General features: G+C 38.8%; 1 pseudogene; it reads right to left on the reverse strand.

Annotated features, from left to right (window-relative positions):
- Positions 1–8,875: 8,875 nt before the first annotated feature.
- Positions 8,876–10,303, reverse strand: LOC119538000 (annotated as a pseudogene).
- Between the last annotated feature and the right edge of the window lie 782 nt (positions 10,304–11,085).

Here is an 11,085-nt window from a genome sequence, read left to right on the forward strand (position 1 = left end):
AGTGGAGGATGGCCAATGGCGTACAGAAAACCTCTGTTAGCTGGGAAGGCACATGGCTGGTGTCTGCTCCAAGTTCTGGTTTCAAAATGGCTTTCCCCCAGGACGGTCCTGTCTAGGCTGCAGCTCCTCAAAAATGTCACTCTTAGTTGCTCTTGGGGTGTTCATCCTCTCTTAGCTTCTCCAGAGCAAGAGTCTGTTTTCAATGGCTGTCTTCAAACTGTCTCTCATCTGCAGCTACTCTCTCAGCTCATGTGCATTCTTCAAAGTGTCCCTCTTGGCTGTGGCAAGCTCACTCCTTCTGTCTGAGCTTATAAAGTGCTCCAGTAAATTCATCAAGGCCCATGAAGAATGGGCAGGGCAACACCTCCACGGAAGCTATCCAATCAGAGTCATCACCCACAGTTGGGTGGGGCGCGTCTCCATGGAAACACTCAAAGGATTACAATCTAATCAACACTGATCTGTCTGCCCACACAAGATTACATCAAAGATAATGGCATTTTGGGGGACATAATACATTCAAACCAGCACAGATGTCTTCAAGGTTCATCCATGTTGTCGCATATATTAGAACTTCACTACTTTATCACTGCTGAATATTCCATTGTATGTATATACCACATTTTGTTTGTGCACTCATCAGTTGATGGACACTTGGGTTGCTTCCATCTTTTGGCATTTGTAAATAATGTTGCTATAAACATCAGTGTACAAATATCTGTTCATGTCCCTGCTTTCAGTTCTTTTGGGTATGTACCTAGAAGTTAGATTGCTGGGTCCCTTGGTAATTCTAGTTAACTTGCTGAGGAACCACTGAACTGTTTTTCACAGTGGTTGCACCATTTTACATTCCCACCAACAATGAACAAGTGTTTTCTATTTCTCTACATGTTCTCCCACACTTTTATTTTTATTTTTTTGTTTTTTTAATAGTAGCCATTCTAGGGGGTGTGAAACAGTATCTCATTGTGGTTTTGATATGCATTTCCCTAATGTCTAATGATGTTGAGCATCTTTTCTTGTGCTTTTTGGCCATTTGTATATCTTTTTTGCAGAAACATATATTCATGCCTTTTGCCCATTTTTTAGAGTGAGTTATTTGTCTTTCTCTTGAGTTGTAGGATTTCTTTATAAATTCTGGCTATTAAACCTTTAACAGATATGTGCTTTCCAAATGTTTTCTCCCATTGTGTAGGTTGACATTTTATTTTTATGATGAAGTCCTTTGAGGTACCAAGGTTTTTAATTTTGATGAAGTACCATTTATCTTTTTTTCTTCAGTTGCTTGTGATTTTGGTATAAAGTCTAACAAACCATTGCTTAACATGAGGTCCTGAAGATGCTTCCCTACATTTTCTTCTAGGAGTTTTATAGTCCTGGTTCTTATATTTAGATCTTTTATCCATTTTAAGTTAATTTTGTAAATGGTGTGAGACAGAGGTCACCCTTAATTCTTTTGCATATAGATATCCAGTTTTCCCAGCACCATTTGTTGAAGAGTCTATTCTTTCCCAATTGAGTAGACTTGGCAGCCTTGTCAAAAATCAGTTGGCCGTAGATGCCAAAAGTCTATTTCTGAACTCTCAATTTTATTCCATTGGTCTATAAGTCTGTTCTCATGTCAGTACCATGCTGTTTTGATGACTGTCATTTGTTCTTCCTTTTTAAGATGGTTATGGCTATTCAGGGCCCCTTATACCCTTCCACACAAATTTGATGATTGGCCTTTCCATTTCTGCAAGAAAGGCTATTAGACTTTTGATTGGGTTTATATTGAATCTGTACATTGCTTAGGTAGATTGACATCTCGACAATATTTAGTCTTCCATGAGCATGGAATGTCCTTCCATTGATTTAGGTCTTCTTTGATTTCTATTAGCAGTGTTTTATGTTTTTCTATATATATAAGTCCTTTACATTCTTGGAGAAGTATATTCCTGAATATTTAATTCCTTTAGTTGTTAATGTTAATGGAATTCTTTTCTTAATTTCCTCTTCAGATTGTTCATCACTAGTGTACAGAAACACAACTGTTTTTTGCATGTTGATCTTGTACCAAATTCTGCTGAATTCATTTATTAGCTATAGTAACTTTATTGTAGTTTTTCAGGATTTTCTACATAAAGAATCATGTCATCTGCAAATAGGGAAAGTTTTAATTCTTCCTTTCTAATTCAGATGGCTTTTATTACTTTGTCTTGCTAATTGCTCTACCTGGAACATCTAGCACAGTGTTGAATAACAGTGGTGACAATGGGCATCCTTATCTTGTTCCTGATCTTAGAAGAAAAGTTTTCAGTCTTTCACCATTGAATATGTTAGCTGTCTGTTATTCATATATGCCCGTTATCATATTGAGGAAGTTTCCATCTATTCCTAGTTCTGTAAGTGTTTTTATCGAGAAGGGGTGCTTGATTTTGTCAACTGCCTCCTCTGCATCCTTTGAGATGATCATGTGGTTTTTCCTCTTCATTCTGTTAATGTGGTATATTACATTAAGTGATTTTCTTATGTTGAACCATCCTTGTATGCTTGAGATAAATCTCTCGTAATCATGGTGTATAATTCTTTAGATGTGCTGTTGGATTTTGTTTGCTAGCAGTTCACTGAGGATTTTTGTATCTATATTCATAAGAGTCATTGGTCTATAATTTTCTTTTGGTATCTTTATTTTGCTTTGCTTTTAGGGTGATAAAATGAGTTAGGGTTCCCCCCTTCAATATTTTGAAAGAGTTTGCACAGTATTTTTGTTACTTCTTCTTGGAAATGTTTGGTAAAATTCACCAGTGAAGCCATCTGGTACTGGGCTTTTCTTTTTTGGGAGGTTTTTGATGACTGATTCAGTCTCTTTATTGTAATTGGTCTATTGAGTTCTTCTGTTTCTTCTTGAGTCAGTGTAGGTAGTTTGTGTGTGTCTAGGAATTTGTCCATTTCATCTAGGTTATCTAACTTGTTGGCATACAGTTTTTCATTGTATCCTCTTATAATCCTTTTCATTTCTGTGGTATCAGTAGTAATGTCTCCCCTTTCATTTCTGATTTTGTTCTTTGTGTCCTCTTTTTCCCATGTTGTCTAGCTAAGGGTTTGTTAATTTTATTGATCCTTTCAAAGAGCAAACTTTTGGTTTCTTTGATTCTCTATTTTTAATTCTCTACTTCATTTATCTCCACTCTATCTTTGTTATTTCCTTCCTTCTGCTTGCCTGGGGTTTAGTTGGCTTTTTTTGTTTTTTCCCTAGATCTTCCACATGTGACTTTAGGTTTCTGAATTGGGATCTTTCTTTTTTAATGTAAGCATTTAGAGCTTTAAATTTCCCTCTCAGCACTGCCTTTTCTGTATCCTATAAATTTTGATATGTTGTGTTTTCATTTTTATTTGCCTCAAGATATTTCCTTATTTCCCTTTTCATTTCATCTTTAACCCTTTGGTTGTTTAAGAGTGTGTTGTTTAATTTCCACATATTTGTGTATTTTCCATTTCTCTGTTATTGATTTTTAGCTTCATTCTATTGTGGTCAGGAAAGAAATATTGTATTATTTCTGTATTTTTTAATTTGTTGAGATTTGTTTTGTGATCTAACATATGGTCTATCTGGGAGAATGAGCCACAAGTACTAGAGAAGAGTGTGTATTCTGCTGCTGTGGGGTGAAGTCTCCCATATATATATATATAATATATATATATATATATATATATTTTATATATATATATATATATATGTATATATTTGGTCTAGTTGGGTCACAGTATCATTCAAGTCTATATTTCCATTTTGATGTTCTGTCTAGATGTTCTATCCATTGAAAATGGTGTATTGAAGTCCCCTATTATTAATGTAGAATCATCTATTTTCCCTTCAAATCTGTCAATATTTCCTTCATATATTTTGGGGTTCTGCCATTAGGTGCATATCAATTTATAATTCTTATGTCTTCTTGTTGAATTGACCCTTTATCAGTATATATTGACTTTCCTGGTCCCTCATAACAGTTTTTTACTTAAAGTCTATTTTATATATTAGCATAGCTACTCTTCCTCTCTTTTGGTTACTGTTTTCATGGTATTTTTTTTTTCTATCCTTTCACTTTCAGCACATGTATCTTTGAGTTTGAGGTGGGTCTTTTATAAGCAGCATATAGTTGGGCACCATATGGGTAAGCAGTATATCGTTGTGTTTTTTTAATCCATTCTGCCATTCTCTGACTTTTGACTGGAGGGCTTAATACATTTACAAAGTAACTGCTGATGATGCAAGACTTTCTTCTGCCATTTTTCTACATGTACTTTTTAAGTCTTAAACCTTTTCTTGTCCCTCAATTCTTCTATGAATGCCTACTTTCATATTTATTTGATACTTTGTATTATACCATTTTTAATCCCTTCTCTTTTTTATGTACATATTTTTCATATATGTTCTTTGTGGTTACCATGGGAATAAAATTTAACATCCTAAATCTATGACAATCACATTTGATTTATCAATTGACTTCAATAGCATATACATACACTGTTCCTACATCCTTCTCCCACCCTACATTTTTGTTGTACTTTGTACAAATTATATATTTATATGTTGTATGTCCCAAACCATAGATTATTTCATTACTTTTTATACATTTGCACTTTTGAACCCTTAAGAAGTAAAAAGTGGAAGTATATACCAAAAAAAAAAAATACAATACAATAGTACTGGCATTTATAGTTATCCATATGGTTAGCTTTACCAGTCTTTATTTCTTTCTTTTGCTTCCATCCACTGTCTAGTGCCCTTTTCTTTCAGTGTGAAGAAGTCCCTTTAGCATTTCCTATAGGGCAAGTCTAGTGGTGATAAACTCTGCCAGCTTTTATTTATCTGGGAATGTCTTGATCTCTCTCTCATTTTGAAAGATAGTCTTACCAGGTATAAATTCTTAGTTGACAATTATTTTCATTAAACACTTTTAATTATTCTGTCCTACTGTCTTTTTGCAACCATGGTTTCTCATGAGAAATCGGCACTTAATTTTATCAGAACTACTTTGTCAAAACACATTGTTTCTTGCCACTTTAAGAACTGTGCCCTTGAAAATGGCATTCAGCAGTTTCCTGTGTGTCTGGGCGTATTTCTCTTCAAGTTTATCCTGTTTGGGGTTCATTTGGGCTTCTTGGTGTGCATATTCACATCTTTTGCTAAGTTTGGGAAGTTTCTTACATTATTTCCTTGAATATTTCTTCTGCTCCTTTCTTTCTTTCTTCTACTTCTGGGACTCCCGTAATGTGTTTATTGGTATGCTTGATGGTGTCCCACATGTATCTTACTAACACTTTTCTTGGAGGAGTTATGAAATAATAGCTCCTAGAGGCTTCTGCCTGTGACAAAGAAGGTGGGTCCACATGATTCTGAATGCTTCCTTATTATCTTAGGCAGTAACTTTTGTTTACAGTAAAATAAAATGAGGGAGGATCTATTGAGGATACACTTTAATGGAGTCTTGAAGTAGAATTTATTCCTAAATGCATGGATGCACTGTACTGCCATAGACCTCAACAGCAATAATTGGAGGTCTTTATTGTACACCCAGCTCTGCTGTGCTAACAGTATGACTCAAGTACTTTCCATGAGCCTGCTTTTTAATGTCCTAAAAAAATAATTTCCTTAGCCTTTACTTTATCTTTTTTCTCTATCTAATTGCTCAGCTTACTCATAGTTTCTGTTACCTCATAACTTTGGCAAAATCTACCATTGTCTTTCCAGGCTGTTTTCTACAATATTCAACTTTAGTTCCTGCTGCTAAATGATTCATTCACTTAGAATTTCCTAGTTCTGATTATCAAAAACTCACTTACTGAGCTCATCTTTTGTGAGCCAGGCTACGTTACAACTTCCTAATCAGCTTTTGGGATTGGTTGCTTTTGAGTCCGATATCCCACCTCTTGGTCCAATTGGAGATGGCTAGGGAGATGAAAACCTGTGCAATGAGATTGCTGTGAGGCAATGTATCCTGGTAAGGACTGTGTCCATGGTGAACAAGGTACTTGAATGTTTAATATAGTTTAACTCTTGTTAATCAGCAAACTGTCTGCTTTCCACCCACACAATTTGAAAGTTGCTCCCACCTAACACATTCCATCTACCATATACATTGTAAATAAGCTCATCCTTTGCAAATAGAATACAGTTAACCTTGTGTCAACTCTACAAACTGCCTCAAAGATAATATCAATAGATCACTTCAAACACCACTTGACAATCTTGGAGTCTACTGTTTAATGGTCAAGACAATGTGTTCTGAAATTAGACTGTCTGGTTCTGATATGTAATATCTGGGCAAGTGTCTTAATTTCTTTATTCCTGAATCTCCTAATCTATAATATGGGTATGCCACTCACATATTTTATAAGATTTAGGGATTATCTGGTGCCGCAGATGTGAGGCTGGACAGCGAAGAGGCGCCTCTGTGGAGAACCTGCTCCGGACCTGCAATGTCCTTCTCCCGGCTCAGCGTCCCCTCCAGCCTCCGGTCCCCAGAGCCTCCTCAGCATTCTGAGTTTTTTGGCATTGTGAGACTCTGGAGAAGATATTTGTTGGTGAGAGCATATTGGAAACTACACTCTGACTTGGGTGGAAACAGGCCCCTGAGACCATAGGAGACCCAAGAAACAAAGTCTTGGAAGATTCAAGGCAGGTCTGAGCTGGACCAGAGTGGGCAAAAGATGTCTTCAGGTAATTTAGAGTTTATGGATCTCTGGATGGATGTCCTAAAAGTATTAATCCATCAGCAAGGCTGCTGGAAGTCTGAAGGCCGGAAGACATCAGAGTCCCAATCCAACCCACTGCTCAAGCTCCCTGATCCCCTGGGGCACCCCATGGATGACTGAAAATGCCTGAGTACTGAAAAGACTCCAGTCACTGCCATCATGCTGGTGGAGCCATGGGTAATGTCTCTGTTGCAGAGCCATGTGATCAAGTCCAAGTTACCCTGATAGAAGATCAGAAGACATGTGGAGGATATGCCATCCCAGTTATGGTCACCATAGCACAAGATATAACCAATTCAGCCGCCAATAGTGAGAGAGCTTAACCAAGAAGATCAAAGCAGCCCCAACCAACTCACAACTGACCAGATTCATGAGGAGCCAAACAAGATCAAAGGAACTCCATACCATGCTTTCCCATGAAGAAATATAACCATTACCTTAGGTCACATACTTTTGTGATTACTTGTAATGCATCAAAGGCTGACAATGATTAGCTTGATATGAGGTATTCAGATATGTTGCTGATTCCAAGTGTTTGCATTCTTTCAGACATTTGAAGTCAGTACTGATGATTGTTAGTTTTTAAGGTTTACTTCAGTCAACTGTACTTAAATGTGAATACAAATAATGTTCCCTTCCAGATATCTACAAGAGTTTGAAGAACATGAATCTTTTCTTTTTATAATAGGTTTATTGAGGTATAATTTATGTGACATGGAATTCATCCATTTAAAGTGTATAGCTTAATTGTTTTAATATAGTCACAGACTGTGCAGCCAGCATCACAATTTTAGAACATTTTCAACATCTGAAAAAGGCACCCACATACCCTTTAGCAGTCACAACCCTCTTCTTTACACACACACACACACACACACACACACACACACACACACACACAAACAAACACAAACTATACCCACTCCAGACTCAGGGGACCAAAAATAGAAAGACAAACATCTTTGTGCAAGAATAGGTGACCTTGAATCAGAATTTTCAATTATTCACAAAAGGTATTTTGTGAGCAGGAATCCAAACATTTCTGTCACACCACCTTTGACCATAAGGATTGAAGAGAATTTTGATGATAAGTGAGATAAAGGGATGGTAGAGCCAATACATAATTTATTATTTATCTGCACTTTAGTGTTTTCAAAATATTTAGAAAATGGCAGCTATTTAGAGGAATAGAACAAGTCACATATTCTGACATAACTAGAAGTTCTCAAGCAGAAATAGAATATAATTCAATAAAATAATATAAAATACCCAACACATTTCCCAACCCCAGTACACATGGATGCTTATATTGTTGCACCGGGATACATACTTCATGAGTGCATGTATTTCATCAAAAAGAAATCTTTCAATAGTTAAACAATGCATGACTGAAATTTCTATTTTAGATCATCTTTGATTTTTTGGCTATATCATACATCAGTGTGTCTTCTGGTAGACTTCACTTCAGAAATGAGTATGTGGTAAACTATTTTTTGTATCTTTTACTGATGATAAGCTGTGTGGACAATGAGAAGAATAAGAGGATGGGGTCCTAATAATAAAAACCAGATGACCAAGTATAGGATGCATGAAAATGTGAAATTCAGCATTAATAAAAAGATATATTACAGTATAGATAAAAAAGGGGGTGACAGACACAAAAGTGAAAAGCTACACTATCAGGCTGTGATTGACATTATAATATTATGAATAGTCTTAGGTGATATGCAGACTTTTTCCATGGGACCAAGACAATTCACCACCACTTAGTAAAAAAGGAAGATTAAAAAAAAATAAACACTTCTGATAATAAATACCAATTGAAGAAAATTATTCCTCAAGGAAAAAAAAAAAAAAAAAAGATTTAGGGAGGATTAAATGAATCAATATATCTAAAGTGCTTAGAAAAGTACTTAGTACATGAAATGTTAGCTATTAATTATTACCATTGAAATACATCTTTTTTTTTTTTAACTAAAACAATGGTTTTTAATGGGAACCAGAGGTATGGTTGCAATTACATAGTCCGACACAAAAAAGCCCATGGGTGGATCAGGAATTGGGAGGTTACAAAATGATGAGGGTAACTCTGGGTGTACAGGAAGAAAAGCTGTCCCACAGAGCCTCAGGAGCCAGGCTAATACGGCCTCTCCCTGTGATCCTGTCTGTGCTCACCCCTGGAATCCATCTTTCCAGGGCCAAAGCCACCTCTGTTGCCACCACCGTGGCCTCCTCGGAAGCCCCCACAGTCTCCGCCATGGCCTCAGTAGCTGCCCGGATCATAGCCTCCTCTGCCACCACGACGATCATCTCCACAGTCACCCCATGTCAGATTAGGACACTTCCAGTCCCCAGCTCGCTGCTGTCCTCCCCTGCCACCACCTCCACTGGGGAATCCTCCCTGGCCACCACCACCACTGCCACCACCTCCGTAGCCTCCAAGGCCCATGGGTCCTCCCCGCCCTGGGTCTCCACGACCATTGCCACCACTTCGATTGAAGTCTGCTCACCGAGTAGCAAAGGAGAACTTGATAGGATTCCCAGACAATTCTTTACCATCAAACCAGTCAATGGCAGCTTTAGCAGAAAGTGGCTCATCAAATGAGAATGTTGCCTCTTCCCTTCAGCTTGCCTGTTTCCCTGCCTGTGTACAGATTAATCATGGGCTGCCCTGTTTTCTTGTTTGTCTTAATAATACCAATCTGCTTGAAGTAATCAGCCACAGACTCAATTGTAACATTTTCACCTAAACCTTGCACGAAGATGGTGTTGTTGTCTGAATTATCCTGATCAGAGTCATGACATGATCCTTGGTCCCAAGGGCCACCAAATTTATTGAAGCCACCACGGTCACTTCCGCCCATGCCGCCTCTGCTTCCACGGCCACCTCCATGACCTCTGGGTTCATAGCCACCACTGCTATGGTTGTAACCACTGCCACCACCCCGGCCACGGCTTCCACGGTCCTGCTGGCCTCCCCCATAGCCGCCACCACTACCACTCTGGTCCTGATTGCCATAACTGCCACCGCCACCGCTCATAGATGGCTGATCTTGTCCGTAGGTATGTCCACCACCCCCTCCACTGCCTCCACTGCCACTGTTGTACTGGTTCTGCTGTCCATAGCCCTGAGGGGGTTTATAGGAGCTTTGCTGTCACCATAGCTGGACTGTTGCCCATAGCCCCCACTCTGGGGCTGTCCATAACTGCTGCTCTGAGAACTGCCACCATAGCTTCCCGAGGTGCTGCTGGGAGCTGGCTGCTGCCCATAGCCAAGGTAGGAGGACTGCTGCCCATAAGATGACTGGGAACTCTGGCCACCACCATAGCCACCAGTTGAGCCATATCCCTGGGGAGCTGACTGGGTGCCATAACTGTTCTGGGTCTGCCCATAAGAACCACCACAGCTGCTCTGGCCATAGCATGAAGTGTCTGCTGACTGGCTGTAACCACCATAACTCTGCTGTCCATAGGTCTAACCGCTCTACTGGGAGTAGCCCTGCCCAGGCTGGGTGGGGTAGGCTCCATATCTTTGAATTTCTTGTTGGTAGTCATTTGAGGCCATGTCCATGCACCCGCACACAGGCCGACAAGCAGCAAGATTCCAACGCTTCAGAGCACCGACGCCTCAAGGACTGAGCTGAAATACATCCTTTTAAAAACACTTTTTTTCCTGTCTGCAACATATGGACTATACAATACTTTTTTTTCCTACCACTAAAACAATTAATGTCCAAGAGGGTGAAACACAGAACTGTCATAATGGCTATCTTTTATGAAAGGGAGAAATGGGAAGAAACCTTCACTCCCAGTATCTAAAGTCATATACCACTGATTTTTTGCTGGTTCTGAATAAATACTTTATTTTCTAGAACAGTTCACAACCCTTGCCCCATGGTTCACATGGCTGGTAATCTATGGCTATTTATTTTGATAATAAGATATATAATAGAATTAGTGACTCCCAAGAGTATTAGCTTACTGCCTAACTTATTTTGCAATGAAGGGAGTCCTGATGCTCCCAGTCTCCAGAAATCACAGATAATGACTTTATTATAAATACAGTCATTTCTTATTAGCTGTATTCCACTCCAGGATCAAAGCCACTGTAAGGAGTGACATCATCAACATGGCAACATAAACAGCTACTAAAAACTCCTCTCCAGAGATTCAATGAGAAAAAAAAAGGGACAATTCTGAATTTTTTGAAACTCTGGAGGAGGACATAGACTGGAGAAGGGCGCTGCAGATGCCAAATTGAAAAAAGAGAAGAAATATCAGGTAGGAATCTTCTGTCCCAGACCAGCTGGTTCTGCCCCTCCCCCTCACTCAGGCTCCATGTGGGAA

The sequence above is a fragment of the Choloepus didactylus genome, chromosome 6 (assembly GCF_015220235.1).
Source record: "Choloepus didactylus isolate mChoDid1 chromosome 6, mChoDid1.pri, whole genome shotgun sequence".
Classification (NCBI taxonomy): Eukaryota; Metazoa; Chordata; class Mammalia; order Pilosa; family Megalonychidae; genus Choloepus; species Choloepus didactylus.